Genomic DNA, 5224 nt, shown 5'->3' on the forward strand with positions numbered 1-5224 from the left:
TCTCACCATTAATAGGGCAGTAACAATTTTTACTATTTTTAAGTTCTTTAGAACTAGGATCAAACCAGATAAAAATTCAGGGTTAGTGACCTGAATTAAAAAGGCGATGTGACTTCCTTTCACTTATTGTGTGAGAGTGGTGAGTCATGAAAAAGAAAGTGTTCTTCCCCGGTGGTTGACCAGTTGTGATCCGATTTCAGAGAAGAAGCTCTGCCCATCTCTAAATCTGCCGCAGCGATTTGCTTGGCTGGAAGAGTGGGCCTCCGACACAGAGACTTGAGCAAAATGCTCGGCAATCGCGTTTGCGTCGGTAAATAATACGCCATTTATCCTAACACTGAACACCTGTTAGGGTCTGGTACCCGAAAAGACGCTTGATATTTGCCCAGACTTGCGAAGGTGACACATGGCACCCAGTGGTCGAGATTTCTCTCTCCAAACACTCCTGCTTCCATCACTTGGTAAGTTGCTGAACAAGGGCACAGAGCTGTTGTAAAGGCAATGAGGTGCTCCAGGAAGGATGCTGCTTATGCCACTGTAGAGCTCGCCGACTCTCCTTAACTGCTTTACAGAGTTCTGGCGACCACCAAGGGACTGCCTCACAACTCTGGCACCCTGAAGAGCGAGGGACCGCGTTTTTCTGCAGAGAAACAATTTTGTCACCTGCTCAACCATAAGATCGGTGTTACCATGTGGGGGAGAGTCAACGGTAACATCAGAGGTTAAAATTTCCCAGTCTGCCTTGTTTAAAGCCCATGTGGGCAGGCGTCTGTATGCCTGATGCTGGGGCAGTGACAGGAAGTTGGGGATGTGGTCACTACTATACAGGCCGTTATGTTCTCTCAGCATCGGATTACAGAAGGACGGGGAAGGAAGTCGGCAGTGCCTTTCAAAGAATCCATCCTGGCATTTGCCTAGAGCGATTTAGGGAAATCACGGAAAACCTAAATCAGGATGGACTGACGCGGGATTGAGACTTCGTCCTCCCAAATGCCAGTCCAGTGTGCTAGCCACTGCGCCACCTCACTCTGTCGTTAAGTGATCACCAGTGGATAGATGGGAGAGGTCCTGGGCTGCAAATTGATAAATCAATGGCCGAGTAACTACATCGAGCCACATTGAATTGTGTAGCGGCCCCAGTGTTTAAGAGGTAGAGGTCGAACTGAGACAGTAATGTTTCGATGTCTCTGACTCTGCCAGTAAGCACACTGCCACCTCAAGGGGTTATGGGCGTTCAAATCTCCCAGAAGTAGGAAAGGCTTAGGGAGTTGATCAATCAGTGCACCTAATACAATCAGGTGTACTGCACCATCTGGAGGAAGATATACATTGCACACAGTTATTTCCTGCGTCGCCCATATTCTGACAGCCACACCTTCAAGAGGGATTTTTTTGGGGGGTTTTAGGGGGCACAACTGCAATTGTAATTGTAATTAGCGCCCAGACTAAGTTAGGAATGCTCCGCGAGGCACAAGGTTAATACAGCAACTAAAAGGGACAATACTATACAAGACGGACAGGCAGAGGATTAAAAAAACTGCATAATCAAATGTCAGACAGGTTTGTCAAGTTGACAAAACGAAGAACGTGTGCACCTTCTCCTGGGTCATCCGCTAAAATGGCATCCAGAGTACATGGCAGGCGAAGATCAACACGCAGTGTATTAAAATTTGGACGGAACTTTAATACGTGGCGGACCGTCAGCAGATGGCGATGGCTGAAGAGGCAGTGTCCAATTCGTAACCGGGCCAAAACGACCTCTTCCCACCGAGAAGGGCATGAAGAGGACGTCCAAGCCGCGGCAAGAGGTTTCAAGGGCGGAAGCTTGTTGTCCCTAAGTACAGCCCAATCGGCATGACACAGTGACAAAATGCGCTGTCAAATGACCCTGCTACAATCTGATGAAGGGACACAACAAGAAGCTGTCTGAGGCTGGAGGACCACAGCCTTGGCCACGGCATCTGCAGCTTCGTTCCCAGGGATACCGACATGGCCAGGAACCCACAAAGCTAACCGGAGAACCGTCGTCCACCAGCTACTGAAGAGAGCGTTGGACCCGGTGCACAAAAAGGTAAACCGGATATGGATCACTGAGGCTGTGGATAGCGCTCAGGGAATCGGAGCAGATGACATAAGCAGATTGTCGGTGGCGGCAGATGTAAAGAACAGCCTGGTAGAGAGGAAATAGCTCAGTTGCTAAGAGCGAACAATGGCTATGGAGCCGGTATTTGAAACTGTGTGCCCTGACAATAAAAGAACACCCGATACCGTCATTGGTCTTAGAGCCATCTGTATAAATGAAGGTCATATTAAAGAACTTCGAACGAAGTTCGACAAAACGGGAGCGGTATACCGAAGCTGGGGATATCTCCTTTGGGAACGAGCTGAGGCCAAGGTGAACGCGAACCTGAGTCTGGAGCCAAGGTGGCGTTTGGCTCTCGCCCACTCTAAAGGTTGCAGGGAGTGTATATTTAAGTTGCTGAAGGAGGCAACGAAAGCGTACTCCAGGGGGTATCAGGGCAGAGACATACAACCCGTATAGACGGTCGAGAGTGTCGTCAAAATAAGGACCTATAAGACGGGCGGTCCAGCATTGACAGTAGCCGACAGGCATAACGACAAATCGCGCAGGTAGGTTAGTGACAATTCACCGGCTTCAGCATGAGACTCTCGATGGGACTAGTATAAAACGTTCCTATCGCAAGACGTCAACACCGATGTTGTATGGAATTGAGGCGGCGTAAGATAGACGGCCGTGCAGAGGAGTATCCGAAGCTCCCAATAATCCAGCTTGGAGCGGACGATCGACCGATATATGCGAAGTTGGACGGTTCGATCCGCTCCCTACGACATAGCACTGAGAACACGGAGGAGTTTCCTGTCAAATGTAACACCTAAAAATTTTGTTGTCTCCACAAATGGGAGAGCAATGCTACCGACTCGTAAGGATGGTGGGAGAAACTCTTTGTAGCGCCAGAAGTTAATACAGACCGTCTTCTCGGCGACACTCCTGGAGTAAAGACGGTCAAGAGAACGCTAAAGACAGCGGTCCAGGAAACATGTAAGCTGCGAGCTGCAGTAAATGGTAAAATCGTCCACGAAAAGGGAGCCTGATACATCAGCTGGGAGGCAATCCATTATTGGATTGATCGCTATGGCGAAGAGACCGACGCTCAAAACTGAGCCCTGTGGCACCCCATTCTCCTAGCGAAAGGCGACGGACATGACAGAACCCACACGTACCCTGAACTGTCCATCGATTAAAAATGCATGAATAAAATATGGTGCGGAGAATGCCCGCCCTCCAACAGGTGTCGTAAGCTTTCTCCAAATCAAAGAACTCATCCGCGGTCAGGCGCTTGCGCAAGAGGTTATTCATAACGAAGTTCGACAAGGTAACCAGATGGTCAACAGCAGAGCGGCGCCTACGAAATACACATTATACATTGGTAAGTAGGTGTCGAGATTCGAGCAGCCAAACCAAACGAGAGTTATCCATTCGCTTCATCACCTTACAGACACAGCTGGTAAGCGAGATGGGTCGATAACTGGAAGGCAAGTGCTTGTCCGTTCCAGGCGTAGGAATCATGGCAATAGATTCGCGCCAGCATGTGGGAACACCACCCTCAATCCAGATGGGATTATAAGTACGAAGAAGGAAACCTTTACCCACAAGAGTAAGGTTCTTCAGCATTGGAATATGAATAGAATCAGGTCTTGGAGCGGAGGACCGTGACCGGGCAAGTGCATTTTCGAGTTCCCGCATGGTGAATGTGGCATTGTAACTTTCACGATTCGAGGAGCGGAAGTTAGGTGGCCTAGGCTCCTCTGCCTGTTTTCGGGGGAGGAAGGCAGGGTGGTAATGAGCAGTTCTCGAAACCTCAGCAATAAATCGGCCAAAGGCATTGCCGACATCCTTAGGGGCCACAAGGACGTCATTCGCGACCGTCAAGCGAGATGCTGGTGAGTGGACCTTAGTGCTAGATACCCGGCGCAGGCTACCCCAGACAACAGAAGAAGTAAAACTGTAAAGAGCTTGTGAAAGCAGCCCAGCTGTCTTTCTTGCATTCCTTAATAACACGACGGCACTGTGCACGTAATCGTTTATAATTAATACAATTCGCCATCGTATGGTGGCGTTTAAAGGTGCGTAAAGCATGTCGACGAGCACGTATAGCGTATCTACCTGCTGTGGTCCACCAATGGACCGGTGCTCGACGTGGAGAAGAAGCAGTGTGAGGAATGGAATATACAGCAGCAGTGAGAATGACTTCCGTGAGGTGTGCGACCTGACTATCGCAGCTTGCGAAGGTTTGATCCTGGAAGGTCGCCCTGGAAGAGAAGAGCCCCCAGTCTGCTTTGGAGATGTGCCAACTAGTTGAGCATGTAGATGGGGTATGATGCAGGAGATGGATAACACAAGGGAAGTGGTCACTCTAATATGTAGCAGAAAGTGCATACCACTCAAAACAGCATGCAAGTTGGGTAGTACATATAGAGGAATAAATGGGGATAGGTGTGAGTTGTGTCCAAAAGAAAAGTAGGGGCGGCAGTATTGAGGCTGACAAGATTGAGCTGGTTCAAAACGTCTGCTAAAATAGAGCCCCTCGGACAGGATGCTGGAGAGCCCCAAAGAGGATGGTGAGCATTGAAGTCTCCAGTTAACAAAAATGGTGCAGGTAGCTGAGCAATAATTTGCATCATGTCTGCCCCAGTAGCAGCAGATGACGAAGGAGTGTAAACGGTACAAACGGAAAAAGTGAAAGTGGGGAGAGTAATTCAGACGGCAACTGCCTGCAGGCCAGTGTTCAATGTGATGGGATCGTAGTAAATATCATCCTGGACCAGCAACATAACCACTCCATTAGCTGAAATACCTGCAGCAGTGGGTAGGTCAAAACGCACAGGATATAGTGTGCCAAGGCAATTTGATCGATTCATTTCCTGGAGAGCTATGACGAGCGGACAGTGCAAGTGGAGCAGCACCTTTAAGTCCTCTCGGTAGGAGCGAATGCCGCGAATATTCCAGTGAATAAGTGCAATCATGAGAAGAAAAAGAAGATGCAAGAAGGGGGTCACCTCAATGGCCGCTGAGGGCCTGGCTCTGAGCGAGCACTGCCGCCGCTATCAATAGGCGGATTGTCATTGTCCATTGGTTCAATAGGTTCATCGGCCATCTTGTTAAGATGGCCGGGAGGGGGAGCTTCCTCCAACGGTGAACGGC

Source organism: Schistocerca gregaria, unplaced genomic scaffold (genome assembly GCF_023897955.1).
Source record: "Schistocerca gregaria isolate iqSchGreg1 unplaced genomic scaffold, iqSchGreg1.2 ptg000474l, whole genome shotgun sequence".
Lineage (NCBI taxonomy): Eukaryota > Metazoa > Arthropoda > Insecta > Orthoptera > Acrididae > Schistocerca > Schistocerca gregaria.